Below are 16,708 nucleotides of genomic sequence, written 5' to 3'. Positions count from 1 at the left end.
CCAAGAGCATCATTTTCAGCCTGTCAATGTTGACTTCTTTTTTAGGCCTTCAAACATGTTTGTACAAAATTCTACTAAATCAAGTTATGATCCAACTGCTGGCTTTGAATAAAGATGGTATCTACTTTATTTAGCATTCATTTTCATTTCCCGACATTTAAGCAGCTTTGATCCAGATGATGAAGGGGCCAGGCAGAGGTTCAATTCTTTGATAAATGCTTCAGAATGCAAAATGAAGTGAGAATGGGGAGGAACACGTACAGTATATATGGTTAAAGCAATAGGTTTAAACAGTGGAGGAAGCTATTGAATCCATTATGTGCCATGTTTAAGACAGCTTTGCACACACTGAAGATAATGAGTATCCATTCTCATTGACCCATATAGATGCAAAGTATGTCTCAGTGAAAGATCATTTTGAAGAGGGATGACTGCATTTTCATTACTGTATGTAGAACATAGCTGCAGTATTGTTCAAGCTTGAAAAGTTTGCGTGAGAAAAGTTGTGCTGTGAAAGAGAACAAGGATAAAAAATTAAGTTCTGATTACAATTACGGGACGTGACACTTAGCTGATTTCAAATCAGCGAGGCCAAATTTCACAAAGCCTGTCAATGGTGGCAGCAAGCTCGCCAGATCCCTCCCCAATCAAAAGTTTGCTCTATATAATTTTACGCAATCAGATTTCTCCACAGTCATCCAGTGCAATCAGGTAATCAGAGGGGAGCATTAACAAGACAAATGGGGTTTAAAAAGTGGGTGCACTCTGTTTGCAGGAACTTCCTATGGAGAAGCCCCCTCCCCTCCTTGATTACTCCTATCACCCTCATACAGCGCAACATCCCCGCTAAATAGCTCTGTACTACAGTACAGGCAGTATGTGCAGTAGGAACGAATGTGATTGACTTTACATGTAAAATTCGACAGGTAAATTGTTACTCTTAAAGCTATTTATGTCAAGTGATTAACTGCTCCAACAGTTTCACCGAATGAGTCATATTGTGTACAGTAATTGCACAGCAGCCTCTTTCGCACCTTTTGTTAAATGTAAAATTCTGTGATCCAGATTGCACAGTCAGGTATTATTTATGCCAGCGTGTATTTTCAGTCCATATATGCAGAAGTTACATGTACAGTATGTGAAGTGAATTTGTGCTGACTGCTGTTTGTCTTCTAAGTTTGTAGTAATGTCTAGCTAGCTAGATTCAAACTAGTGATTTACTAAATTGAATTGCACCTAAATTGAATTTAGTGATTTAATTACTATTTCTTTTCACTGGCTAAGAAATATCTTAGCTATTAAAAAAAAATGTAGTAATGTTTTAACTTCATAGCTAGGAAACATCTGCAGCACTGTCTAATCAAAAGCAATTAACTAAAAACAGGAAGTCACTGTAGCATCACAAAATGTAACATAACTGCTAGAAATAACAGTTTTAGAAGGCCATGCAAGCATTAAACTTGAATGCCAAAGCCTGTATTACTGTTTTATATACATACAATGTGAAATATGTGTTTCAGACTCAGCTATAGAACGAGTGGGAAACATCTGATTATGCTAACCTAACCCACTCTATTTAGTCATTCAGTCTGACGCTATTAGCATAATGTTTTTGTAATTTGGGGTATATAGTGCTAAATATAATTCAAAATCTTCCCAGTTTCCATTTTTATTAAACAGGATGTTTTCGTGCCGACTGTATGCCATATTATCTATTTTATTAAACGGGTCATACATTAGCTAGCTAATGATACTTTGTCAGTTTTCCGTTGCATAACACTTACACTGAGCAGTTACTGGGTGTAAATATTAAGTAACAACTAATCTCTACTGTGCGTAACTGTGTGTACTAGTTTGTGCGGTCCAACCTGTTTTAATTTAGTGATGAGGAAATCTCCACTTCTGTTACAACAAGGCTAAGTTTGAACTTACAAAGAACCGGTGCAACTGGTCTTTGCTATAAAAGGCATTGTGTTTGCACAAAAAATATATTTGTAAGCCTGAATGGTGTAATGATGGCCTGAATCACAAGAATCTTCTATATAATTGGCTATAAACTCTATTGGTTGAATTATGAAGTACATAAGCCAAGCCCTACACATATTGTAGGGCACATTATGCATGCATGATATTTGTCCTATACAGAACCTTATTTGAATTAGTCTCATCTCTCCCAAACTTTAATTCTCTCGCGGTTTTAATGATACATTTCTAGATAATCTAAGAGACTGACCTCTTCAGGCACTTACCCAATCCTTCGAGCAGATTTCTTTGGCTGTGAAATAATTAGGGAAGACGATGTGAGTATGACAAAAGACAACAGGAAAATGAAGTAGGCCCTCTCTCTGGCCCTCGGGGTCTTTGCAGCAATTCTAATTAAGCCCATCCAGAAACAGAGGAGCTGGATTGAGGCAGTTTCTCATCAGGGTCCCTCCATGAGCCTCTTTTGTCATGAACACACAGCCAATTACAAAGCTCAACAATAGAGTGGGGAAGTCTTATACCCTCCACAAAGACAAGAGACTACAGAGAGCTCAAAATATCCATAAGCGTGGAGTGACTTTGCAGAAAAGACTCACCTTCCTGAGAAGTGAAATCAAATATGCATTTTTGTGTGTGTGTGTGTGTGTGTGTGTATGCGGCCCAAATTGGTGGACATGAGGTTTAAAACAAGCTTGCGGGTTCAATTCCCTGTGGTGTACAAAAGTAATTTTACTGTGTTTCCAAGGAAACACTACAGATCTGGTAATAGAGTGGTTTTCCAAATATGTGTTACAGTAATTAAAATTAATTATATTTCAGTGTAAAATAAATCTGAACAGCCTCTACTCTATATCAAGACAAGCCAAAGATAACCTCACTTGTTTATCATCTTTGCATATTAGTCTCGGCGAATAATATAAGTGGCTGTGTAATCTCTGAGTTTGCCAGACCTTAGATTATGGAGCTGTCTCTCATTTTATTCATTGTGCACATAGGGTAATTACGCAGAGATAAGTGTTCCTCTATCAGGGTCCAGTCACAGCACTCCAAAAGCAATCTCCTCAGACACGGGTCCTGTCCCTGGCTATTTGGGCGACACAGAGTGGGAAGTGGGTGCCGGGGGGCGACGGCCGAGCTTTGTGGTTGCCTGCATTCGGATCAGGCCTCCTGACAGTCACGGCCAGGTGGGCCAATCTTTCAATCAGACACCCTATTTACCATTGCAAAGCTCTACTGCCCTGCCTCATTTACAGCCGCTTAGGTTGCTTGTGATGAAAAGCAGATAACAGTGTACATTCATCCCTCCACCTCTTTCCTCAGATGGAGGGAAGACATCCTCTGGCAACTTTGGACTATTATTTAACTCTTTTTTAATTTTTTTTGTCACATCAAAAATATCACATCAAAAATGAATGCTCTATTAGACTTGTAGGAAAATCAGACGACGAAAGTGCAATCAGTCACTTAAAAAGTCTTTTATTTTCTGTGTGAATCCTGATGGTGATAACTGAGGGAAGATTAATGCTTCTAAGAAAAATCAATGAGTGGAAGAAAAACATACTGTTTTTGTGTTGTGAATGTGTACCCAAGATGTTTGAACTGGACACACACACAGTCACAGAGAAACAGATGTAAAGCAAGAAAACAATAACCATCCCTATACATGGAGGAACAGACTTGTATAGATTTGAAGTACCAAAAATAATGTCTGAATGTCTGAAGGCAAAAAAACCCCTTAAAATACCATTGTTCAACCTTCCCCCAAAATATAAGGACATCAGATATGAATACATTTCTGATAATATCTAAGCATGAAATGATTATGCTTGTCTTAAGGCCCCAGGCAGTAATATTTGTGGTCATGTTGATTACAGGTAATTAACTGGATGATAAGAAATAATTATTTTGTTTGTTTCTCATCTGGTAATAATTGAGAATAGGAGCCTAAAATGTAAACAAACATTTTGCAGCATCAGAAAACATTGTATTAGTTGTCTAGTGTTCAAAGACTGAATTGGATTTTATACTTTCAAAGTCTGCCACACAACTTTGTGTAAAGGCCAGAACATGCACATAAGCAAATGCAGGAGTACTTTAGAGATGTTTGTGTGGCTGCCTCTTTTACACTTGTATGTCTTTTGGGTATAATTTTTCATTACGAGCCATAGACTGTATATAAAGATGTACGTAAGAAGGTGTGACATCACCCACTGGTTTGCACTGGAGCTGGTTTGAAGCCCAGAGTTGCATATTCTGGTCGGCACCATCTTTTTTGTTTGGAGCCAGGACCTTCCAAATAAGTAGTGTGGGGTGTTGCCTTTCACGCTCTGGAAACACGCCACGCTACCTTGGACAGAACCCTAGCTTACTGGGAACACAGAGCTAACACTTGGGCTAACGTTAGCTGCTGTAGCTAACTGCTAATTGTGCTCACAGGGCAGGCATCATAATCATGTGACATTAAACTTACTGAAAAATTGTGACAGTTGTCCGACTCAAGACGAGGATTAGCAATTGAGACCATGACAAGTTGAAAAAACTGATTGACAAAGTATTTCTAAAGAGATGTTTATGTTTTTTTAATGGGAGTCAGTTGGAGCCAGGGCTTTTTTGGAGCGAGCATCTAGTGGATATTGGAGGCATTCCACTTCTCTCCACGCTTTCGGCCTCAACCTGGTAGTTGCAGCTTATTTCGAACCTGCCTCATTTTGAGGTTCTTGCTGGTCGATGTGGCGCTAACTTTAACTACATCATATCCTGTTGTTGGGTAGTTTAATTCCAAGTCTGTCTGTGATACATGTACAGGGTTACCCATACCACCTTCCTCTGTGGTGATCCATAGAGATGTTTAGATTTGTCTTTGCAGAGCTGTAATTCCAGCCTCCTTCTGTACTCATGATTATTTAAAACACAGCCCTGTAAGCCAGTCTGTGGCATGTCTAGTAGTTTTTTCTCTCTAAAGCTTAGTTACCTCACATGATGGGCGCTTATGTCTGCTACGACAGAGTCACAAAAAGACTATGAGACTTTCAATGAATAGCACTGAGTAAAAGCTTTTGCTTATAGGAAACAAACATCTTACCTCCACAGTGATACACATCAGATGGATCTAGCCAACAGGTCAGCCCGCTCTCATAGAACACCTTAAAACATTCAGATTTACATTTTTACTTTTAACTCTCTACAGTGCAGAAATTACTTTGGTGAGTACAGTCTTGTAATCTATAGAAGCAATGGCCAGGGCTACATAGTAAAACCCATGCTGTAACAAGTTGTAGTATGTTAATTAGCCCTTTTTTGGCAAAAGTCAGTGTGAAAACTGAGTTGCTATTTCTGTGTTTTCCTGTTGAAGCAGCTAAACTTTATTTTTAAATCAGTTGTGTGCATACTATAGGATCTACCTCACTACCACAAAAAACATTGTATTATGATAATGAAAGCAATGACTCTAGAGCTCTGTCAGACAGGTAAAAGTACTCTCAACAGTTAAGTGCCAAAGAAAATCCTCTTAGCAGTGTCAACACATAGATGCTCCCCTACTGTAAGACTACCTCAGTTGTCCCCAAATATGAACTTTATAGCAAATAAGGACATTCCCTTTAGACCAACCATTTCATTTCCTCTACACCCTCAGGCTTTTGCCTCAGATGATCCGATTGAAAACGGAGTCCTGTGTCACTCGGGCACTCAGAGCAAACACAGGCGGGGCACCGGTCCCTGTGGCTGTTGATGCTTCACCTTTATTTATCATGGGAGAGATTTTGCTAGGTGTGCATGTTCTTTCCTTGCTCTTGCAACCGCAGACGTCTAGTTTTGGCCTTTGAGCAGCATTAGCGGAACAAATGGGAGCAAAGTGGTTGTTTTTGGAGGCGAAAACATTACTCATTCCTTTTCAGCACCAAGATTTTCCCAGCTGGTGTGGAGAGTCCAACAGATACAAACCTACTTCTCTCACTGTTTGGCTACTGCTGCCTCAGTAAAAGTGGCATTACTCATGCAAAATACACTTTTTGTGTGTTTTAAAATTTTAGTGAATGAAGGCAAAGGGACAATTCTTTTTCTTATTTGTATAAAATAAGAGCATTTACATTGCATCTTTAGTAAGTTCTCAAAACAGCAGGTTACTTTTCTTCCATGCTGTCCAACCAGTTTCTGAACAGCATCATCACTTCTCCCTTTTGCCAAAAATACACACTCCTCCTCTCAGACAAGAGAGTAACAGCACCAAACCATTTCCTGGTGTCACATGTTTCAACTCTGTGGGGCTGAGACAATTCTTTCTTTCATTATAATGAAACATGAGATGCCAGATAATCTCATAAATATGTGTTGTATTTCTTTTTCTGCACTCACGCTGGTCAGGAGAAAGAGGCAGGCCTTTGTTTGGGGCTTCCTGGCTCACAGGAAGTGATTGCAGTGGGACAGTGAGGGACACTCATCTCTTGGAGAGGGGGAATGCTCGAAGACGTATCCCTTTTTGATCAAGGCTTGCTGACGGATCGCCCGGAGAAAGGCAAATGGGGATCATACCGGGGCCTGATGACAAGAGGCCAATTTTGATGTCCTTTTTCTCTCATTGCGGCGCTTCTCTTTCAAGCCCAAATCTGGTTGAGCAGCCTGGGAAAATAGCCTTTTACCCACCTTCATAGCCACAGAGTTGACAGGACAACTGAGAGCTAAATGGAATTTGTATGAGTGTTAAGACTAAATTAACTGCTGGTGTTTTAATTCTAGTTGCAATGAATAGCCCACTGACTGCTTTACTGATATATTTTTTCATCTTGTTTTGCAAGATAAAACATTCAACAAGAGTCTTTTAGCTGCGGCCATTGTTTTGTCTTTATCACTGGCTTTGATTAATGCTCTATTCATTCACAGAAAGTCAGAACCTGCCACAAAAGGCACAAAGAGAAAGAGTCCATGTTCCGAAATGCCAAGAAAATAGTGGACAAAGTGAGACTAAAGCACTGAAATAAAAGCTGTGTGAGCAAAACAAGGGCACCGCTTTGTTTCATCCCAGATTGTTTAATTCAAAAATGTTGACTCATGTGAGACACATTATATCTGAGCAACATCAAGCTCCATATTCAGTGTAACCATAACCTCAAAGACCACATGTTCTCGCAGTGTTTATAATGCATTAGTGGAACAAACTCTACACTGTACTCTCTTTACAAATCCCACCTGGCCATGTATTAGTTGCAGATGTGGCTCTCTAATTCATAATGAACTAATAATGGTTTTGTTAGTGCAAGATTGTTTTCCTTTCCTCCCTCGCACACACGTAGCCGGAGCTAATCTGTCCTGGAGGTGTGGTGGCGCAGGAGAAGATATTGCACCCTGCACATGAAACATAGACTTTGGAATGTGTTGTTGCAAGATAGCAGGCTTTGAGTTGTCTTAATATGACTCACTCATCATGAATGGATCTGTATCATTAAATAACAGCTTCTTTCTTTGTGGAGTCACCTCTCCGTATCCGCCAAGATTATAATGACTTATTGTAAAGGGGGGGAAAAAATCCAAGTACGAGCTCTCCAACATACACAAGAGAAACCGCATAAGTTCAGCACCTTGTTTTATTGAAAGTCTTTGACTGTATTTGCGGCAAATGAAACCACATGACACGGAACAGCAAATTAATGACTCCATATTTTGATGGTGCACTGATATAAAGGAGAGCTCAAGGACTAGACATATGAGATAAAGAAGAACAAAAGACGGAGATCTAAAGGCATCAATTAACAGCCTGATCCAGCTTTCATGTCAAAGAGACTACAGTGTAAAAAAAAACTTCTCTGAGGCATTTTTCAGCTGTATTGAGTTCTGTATCTCTTGATATGTGAATTTTATCTCAAAAAATGTGTCTAATATAAGTTATGAATGCATAGATAATTGCATAACAACATATTAATGAACATGTCCTCTTGCTGTTTAGTATTATTATGTACATTGCAGCTTATTTTCACCAAGTTACACTGGAAACTACAGTATGTTGGACAGTAAAAGTAACAAAAATGAACTCCATCAATAATTGAGCATTTAGTTTCTGTTGCTATGCCTGTTAAGCTTTACATTCTCATACAGCAATTTTTAAAACAGTGGGTCATTGATTTCAGACAGAGGTAGACAAAAGCAGGTTTCGCAATTCAATCTGAAGACCGGCTAATCACGTACATTTTGCTAGCATATATTATCCCAGCTAGTAGGCTAGTTGGCTAACCAGCCATCATTACCTTGATTTGAAATGAAAAACTTGTAAAAGGGGTCGTAAATATCCATTTGCTGGCCACACACATAATAAAATGCTAAAAGACTGAGGCTAAGGCTGTAAGGCCTGGATGTTTCTCCCACACGGCTCTGCAAACATGTGCACACACCCGCAAACCTTCAAAATCACCCCATGTGATTGTGCCCCATGCATCCCTCTTGAAATTTGAAACATCATGGTCTTTGGCCTTGTCGACCATGTATTAATTGCTTCGTTGGTCTGTGGTACCTCTGACCCAATCCTTTCCTCTTTGACCTCCTTCAAAAACATATCGGTGGTCAGACAAACAATGTAAAGACGAGAACAAAAAAGCACATAGAAAACAACCATAGAGGCCTTACAGTGTCTTACTTGCAGACAGTGCACACCTACCGGGAAAGGAAATGGCGTGTCAGCCCTAGAATAATAATAATAAAGTGGTTATGAGAGTGGACGAGTGGTTATGAGTTCATATTTTCAAACTGTTTGCTTTACTTTTAATGTTATAGGAAAAATTGCTTGAGGATGACAACTAACAAAATATCTCCTTTCCAGGAGCTGCCATCTTGCTCGTGTGACATCATTTGGAGGCAGAGTCTGTGCAGCTGGATGATGGCCCGTGGGACACACCCCCTCAGCCGTCCCGCCGCCTGACAGAGGTTTGAGAGTGGCTGTCACAGCTGTCAATCATGATGTCACACACACGAATAACTAATTAAAAAAAAAAACTTATCAGAAAAATGAGCACTCAGAAAAACATCAGCATGATAAGAATGACCTAAAATGACAGAAACCATCTTTGGGAAAAATGTATTTGATGTGTACTTTGATTTTTTAGTTTGGCTCATGACCTATACTGCAACCAGCCACCAGGGATCAATCCAGATGTTTTGACTTCACTGTTGGGGAGCTGTCATGATGTCCATCTTTGATAAAGTCAATGGTTAGGATGAAGCCAATCACAACAAAGTTGTTAATGTTATACTGAACTCTGATGTAGCAGCATCCTCAACTGGCTCCCACGGTTGGCTTTTTCTAACTTGATCTGTAACCCCCAATAATGTCGTTAGCTAATGCTTTCAGTAGTAAGCTAGCTAGCCAGACATGCTGATGCTGCCGGTTCATGTTAGAGCAGAGAAACACACTTTTTAATTGACTCCATGCACTTTTACTTGTGTTTTTGGTTTTGGAGAGGCAGAAAAAGACACCATCCAACAAACTCTTACAACAGCCCCATGCACATCACTTCAGCATGTGGAGAAACCCTAAGCTTGACAGACCTCCTAGTCACGTATACAAAGCTATCTAGCAAATGGTCAATTTTATGTCAATTTCAGGTCAGGATGAACTACCAAAATGGAAATCCTTCCTACTGCACACAGCCTAATGTAAGATCAGCCTATAACTCCTTACAAAAAAAAAATCAGCTTATGATTTGTAACACCAATACCATCACCATACTACCATACCCCCCCATATGCATTATGTGTTGAGCAGCTTATTTTTGTGATTTATCTGTATGGATTTGGTCAATCGCCTGTGCTCAAATCAAGCTCTGAGGAAAATGGAGGAAAGGAGACATTTGAAAGCAAAAGGTCGGAGCATGGATCATGTTTTAAATTTATATCTAATGTTTCTACACAGAGCGCTGTGCTAGATTCAGAAATAGAGCCCAACACTCCAAGCACTGGAAATCACATCTACTGTAGTCAAGTCAAGTCAAGTCAATTTTATTTATATAACGCCAAATCGCAACAGAAGTTATCTGCAGGGCACTTTTCACATAGAGCAGGTCTAGACCGTACTCTTTAATTTTTAGAAGTAATACTTAGTGCCAGATCCTCAGAAGCCTCTCAAATTTCCATTATTTTGCTCTGTAGACTGTTCCTGCAAGCATGCGGTTCACAGAGTACATGCACTTCGACAAAGGGAGACCATATTGTACTGGGGAGTGTGTCATCCAGCTTTCAGTTCAGTCATCAAAGGTTGGAAAGCATGTTGATGACGTGCAGAGAACAAAGCCATAACAAGTGCGGTGTGAAGTATTAAATTAAAACGTCTTCCTGTTACTTCCCTCATAGATTTCACCTCGCCACTTTGATGTCTGACCTGTGAGGAAGAAGTGAATGAAACCGTGTTATTGCAGCATGTGTGTGTGTGTGTATATAGTATAGTCTCATTAGGGAATTTCACCCCTGCAAAAGATTTCGCAATAAAGAAAGCAAGGATGATAAAGAAATTGAAAGAGGGACAGAAAGCGGGAGGAAATCCAGAGGAAAGAAGGACTGGGGATATTGTAATTAGTTGCACCTGTTTCCTTTAACCCAGCTCCAGTTTCCCTCTACAAACGCATGCAGATTACCCATCAAAGCCCCTCGTCGCTGCCTCTGCTCAATGGATCCTTTGTTGCCAGTTGTCAGGGAGGCGGCCCACAAAAGTATGTAACACAAGCAGGCCACATTGCTTACAGTACATGCAAGCCTTCACCGGCCACAACAAGAATAATAGAGAGTGTTTGTAGACATGGAGTCTGCATCACTCCAGTCTGCATGTGAGACACTGGTGGCACTTTTTGGGGGGCGGGGATGTGACCACAACAGTTGCATCATCTGTCAACACTCTAAAACGGGCATGCATGAGCTGTTAGAGAAGAGGAACGAGCTCTGTCACACAGGCCTGATATCAACAGTGGAAAGATGATTTCTGCTTGTTTGCATGAGACACATGCATATATGCAAATGCATATCCAAGTCAAGACTGCACTACTACTTGTGATGCTACTACTAATGATAGTAAAACATATTCTCCCACATTTAAACAAAGACATGATTTATCTTAACTAAAACACATTTCCAGACTGTTCGGCTTTAAATCTGATGAAACTGTCATGTTTTATAAATGAACAGTCTCACCATCTCTCCTGGTTCTCTTTCAAGTCTTTCTGGCTCTCACATATTTTGCTTCATGCAGAGATTTTTCATAAATAATTAGAAACTTTTTGTAGATATATTATAGCGAATATAAACATATCTTCAAGGATATGTCTGGTGGAATTCTATATTTGTCATGTTGTAAACAAATCCCATGAAAAGACCAAAACCAACAATGAATCAATCCTACGAACAAATATAGTCTGTGTATCCAAAACCTGATAGATCATGTTCTTCTGCTATACACCATCCTGCTGATGAAAATACTCACTATTACTAAATTTGTATCTATAAATTAGACTAAAAATAGTCCTCAACAAATGCATTATTTACAGATGTTTGAATATCATTTCCTACAAACTACAGTGCCCAGCTCTTTCAGGAATAGTCTTTTTTTCAATTAACCTGTTTTTCAAAAGATTTACGTGAATAGGAACCAGTGGCCTTGGGCCTTTGTGCCACAGACAGGGGGAGAAGGGTGAAGTTGGAACTTACTGAGAATGCATTGTTGATTTGGTCTTTTTGTGGGATTTCTTGAAAATAACAAATATATATATATTGCCAGCCTTATCCTTTAAGGCAAATGTTACCAAAAAAGGTAAGCATTTAATCATTACTACACAATTTAGGTAAAGGATTAAAAATCGAAAACTGCTTAATTCTGTGGACCTCACTGACCCGCTGGTGAGCCAGTAATTAAAAACTAACGCTATGCATCCAAACATTGTTCAAACCCAAAGAACTTTGTTTTGAAGGTTCCATGCCAAATATGCTTAGGTGGAAATTGAGGGGAAAGTGTCCAAAATGATGCACAAGACATGTAGAATATTTCCATCGGATGGAATGGTGTGGGCATAAAAACATGAAGTCTATGTCAGTGTAAACATCATAAAGCTTCAATGAGGGGTTGGACTAAACTGATACAGATTATATACTGGTTATGTGATTCTGTACTGTCAGTCAGTGTGGAATAACAACATTAAAGCTGCTTGAGGGGAAATAACTAGATGGTAAGGGGTTAGTTGGAATTAAAGAAAAAATCCAGTTTAGTTATATAGATTAGGGGAAATAAGTACTCATAGAAAACAGTGTATCAGGGCAAGCTGCATGAGTCTCCTATAGCATTTCTAGCTATTCTAGCATTAGCTTACTTCCTCCTCTTTGCTGCTGGGACATGAAGTTTATCTTACCTAGAACCTGAAACGGTGAGTAGCTCGTTTTGCAGTAGTTGAACTTCTAATGCTGCTGTTGAAACATGAATGCAGTGTATCAAAGTTCTCACTCATATATTGAGCTCCTGGCTGCCTCCATCATCAATATCATGTATGGATTATCCATGTTTCACTTTGTAGATGATCTGGGTCCTGAATCTGCAATGTGCAACTTACCTATTTCCCACATGTGGTCACCACATAATGGAAAACACTGAGAGTGAGTGGCATTTTGGTTAGTGTCCCTGATCCCAGAGTCTGTGGTCTAATAGCATTTCATTTGAAGAAACTATCCTTGATTAGGTTATTATCAAGATCATTTAGTGTTTCAATAAGAGAAGTACAGTGGAGGAGTGATGAGGATGTGGTGGTACAGTAGTATTCTCTGTCATTGAATTAGACGCTGATAGGTTCACATGCTCACCTCATGGAATGTATCTGACAATGAGCGCTGCAGCGGAGGCAGGGGGTAAAGGGGGAGAGACCATTCTACATTCAAGCGCTAATTAGAAAAATTAGATCTATGAAAGGCAGCGAGTGATCTAGGCCTTCAACCTACGTCTGTGTACCGCTGTAGCAGCACAAAGAGGAGGCAACAATGAGCACTGAGGAGGAGGGGGGGGTGGATAAATAATTTAATCCATTATCTACTCTGCAAAGCTCATCAGCACTGCTACACAATGGCCACGATTGAATTGCTGATTGCATTTCTCTCCTACCCTCCAGGAGAAAATGCCCATGCTCCACTATGTGCTCTCAGCACTGCCAGCACAACCAAGAGCAAGAGAAAGATAGAGAGGGAGGGAGAGACAGAGTAGTGTAGAGTGTCTTCCACCAAGGTCAAACTACAATACAGCAATCTAATTAAGAGTATCAGAGAGTTTCCTGTACGGGGGTCAACCTCCCTGTTGTGCTCACAGGCTCATATTGTCCCTTATGTATTATATCATGTACTCCTACATGTAAATGATGGATGTGACGCTAATTATATCTTTTTTCTTCATCTTTCCTACCATATTCTTTTTAATTGATAAGTGTATCAATAAAAATGGTTGTAGGACTGTGTTAGTTTGATCATCAATGCATGGATTACTGCTGGGGTAATGTGTTGTCTGTGGTCTGTATTTTTAGCGGTGTGGCTCTTCGGATGGCAATGCTGTAAACAACTTTGATCTAGTATGGAATATCTCAACAACTATTGGATGGATTGCCATTAAATTTTGTACAGACATTCATGGTCCCCTGAGGATACTGACTTTCTTACTGACTTTGGCAATCCTTGACTTTTCATCTAGTGCCACCATGAGGCTGACATTTGTGATTGTCACTTGGATTTCCATGAAATTTGGTCCAGACATTCATGTCCCCCTCTGGATAAATTGCAATAACTCTGGCGATCCCCTGGCTTTTCATCTAGCACCATCATGAGGTTAACATTTCCTGTTTTTCAATGAACTATCTCAATAACTATTGGATGGATTGCCATTAAATTTTGTACAGACATTCATGGTCCTCAGAGGATGAATCTTACTGACTTAGGCAATCCTTGACTTTTCCTTTTATGCCACCAGCTCACAGTTGTCACCGAAATATCTCAACATCTTCTGGGACAAAATATTGTACAAACATTCATGGTCCCCAGATGACACATCCTAATGATCTTGGTGATCCCCTGAATTTTCCTGTAGCGCCACCATGAGGTTCACATTTCTGGTTTTGAGTGAAATGTCTCAACAAATGTCAGATGAATTGCCATGAAATTTTTGTTGCACACATTCATGTTCCCCCCAGGATAAATTTAAATCACTTAGGTGATCCCTTAGCTCTTCATCTATCACCATCATCAGCTCAAAATTTCAATTTATGTGGTACTTTGATTTATGACGAAATACCTGCCAAACTAATGACATGACCCATCAGCCTCAGGTGTACTTTGTGTTTAGGCTTAATTAGCAAATGTTAGCATGCCAGCACACTAAACTAGGGAACATAGTAATAAATTATACCTGCTAAACAGGTATGTTAGCATTTTCACTGTGGGCATGCTAGCTTACTGACATTAGCATTTAGCTCAGCCTCACAAAATCCTTAGTATGACTATCCTTTAATCCTATAACTATCATTTTCACATCGTCAAATGTCAATGTGTTACAGGCTAGAAGGCAAGGAACCATTAATGGATGAATCTGGCAATGCTTTATGATGGTGATGGCTTCTATCGTTTTCTCCCCCCATCAACTGCAATCTATCATCTGCACCAGGCTCCAGTAAAATAGGAATATCAGGAACACTTGAGGTTTTCTTGGCCCAGTGCCTCTGACATGCTGGCTTAATTTTACCTTCCATTTCAGCGCGGTGCATTTACATAAAACACAGCGAAAAGTAGTACACATAATGGTCCCCTTTGGCCAAGCGCTTGAAGGTCCTGTCCACAGTCCCAGTGAGGGGCAGTCAAGCTGCCTCTGCTCTGCTCTGTTTGTTTTATAGAGCAGTAGTGAAACCACTTTGAGGTCAGCTAACTGCAAAAACTCTGCTGGGTCTCCTATGGTCCACTGAAAAAAACCCCCGTCCAAAACCAATCCAGAGGGCCATTTGGAGTAGTGCAGCCAACTTTCATTGACAAAAAGAGGTCATTACTTTGTGCACAGCTTCAGCAGTAACAGGATCAAATGCTCTGGATGGGTTGTAATGGAGACATGTTAGGGCTTCTGACTCCACTAGTTAACTCCTCTTGCAAAGGTGATGCTGCAGGAAGGGGCACATCATTAAAAAAGCCCAAAATGTCCCCTTTCACAACATGCAGCAGTACGGGTGCTCCATTTGCACACCCTGAATTAATTTGAGTGTTGTCATTATGCAAGTACAGCACAAATTGTCCAAGACCAAGTGAACTATTTATAACTATCACAAGGCCTGAGAGCCAAGTGTGCCTAATGGTGTAATTTGTATTGTTAATGGTAATGCACTATTAGTTTGTTCCATTTGGCTTTGCACAGGTGCATTAATGGGGCTTGGTGAACCGTTTCAGTCAGTCCAAACACCCGTGCTGCTCTGTGGAGGCTTTCAGCAGGACCGCGGCGCCCTCTAGTGGCTCAGAGCAGAATATTGAGACAGCAAACAGTGCCAAACACTTCAAACACAAGGTTGGGAGAGAAGCAGGTTATTTTGCTGAAACAAAAAACAAAACTTTTGTTGAGTAAGTGAAATCAAGTAGACGTATTGTGACTGGAAGACCTGCAAAGTCGCAAAACAAAAAAGTCACCAACAAACAGCTCCCACAACTGTCAAACAACAACAAAGCAGGATAGACTTTTGAAATATTGTGTTCCTAATTAACCTTCAAGCTCATCAGCCACAATCAATATAGAGTGTAGCCTTTTTTTTCTAATTGAGATGAAGTAATTATCAGACTGTATTCATCTCGTTAATGAAACAATGTTCCAATATGCCTGCAGCAAAACTGTTAATTGAGTTCTATTTTCTGAGACGGGCAGGCTCTCCTTGTGTCCATGGTCACAAAGCGTCAAATATGGGTTGGGGCCTTTGTGCTGTCTCTGTGTAGACACAAGAACAGGCTGTGGACTGGTGGAGCGTGCTACTGCTCTCTCCCTGCAGACACTGTCCCTCCCTCCTGTCTATTCTCCCATCAGAGAGGAGGCAAGAGATGGTAATAACGCTGACTTCAGCAGATCATCCCGTCCCAGTCTGTTATTTCACGGTTTCAGTGGTTAAGTACTCCCTGTTGAGTAAGATATAGCGAGGCAATTATTCTGTAATTATGGAGCCAAAAGACGAAAAATGAATTCAAGAGTTAGTGGGCTCAAGTAAATCACTGGAAGAGACCTGAAAAGGGTAAAAACAAGCTGGATTGTCCACATATGGGAGTAGCTGTTCCCCTATGTATATTATGTAATGTTAATGGACTGCCATGAAATTTGGCACACACATTCATATCCCCATGTATTATATTTATACCTGCTGCTGCACACTGTCTTGTTAGAGAGACTGCATTACAAACTGGGTGTGCGGAGTTGAAAGATGTGGGGATTTACCAAGCCAATGAAAGATGCTTTTGAGTTGCATTATGGGAGATGTAGGATACAGGGTGACTGGAGCTTATCCCATTGAAAAGTCAGGAAGTTAGTAACTCATCTGCATTGACTTTGATTGTTTTTAGACACACGTGGCATAGCTAGGGATGGCAATGTCTGTCAGTACGCCACTTTGGTCCAGACTGAAATGTCTCAAGAGCTATTGGATTGATTGTCATGGAATTTGGTACAGACATTCACGGTCTCCTCAGGATAATCTGAAATAACTTTGGTAAACGTTTT

Source organism: Thunnus albacares, chromosome 9 (assembly GCF_914725855.1).
Source record: "Thunnus albacares chromosome 9, fThuAlb1.1, whole genome shotgun sequence".
In the NCBI taxonomy this organism is placed as follows: Eukaryota; Metazoa; Chordata; class Actinopteri; order Scombriformes; family Scombridae; genus Thunnus; species Thunnus albacares.
The sequence above is the reverse complement of the archived record's forward strand: the minus strand, read 5'-3'. Positions refer to the sequence as shown.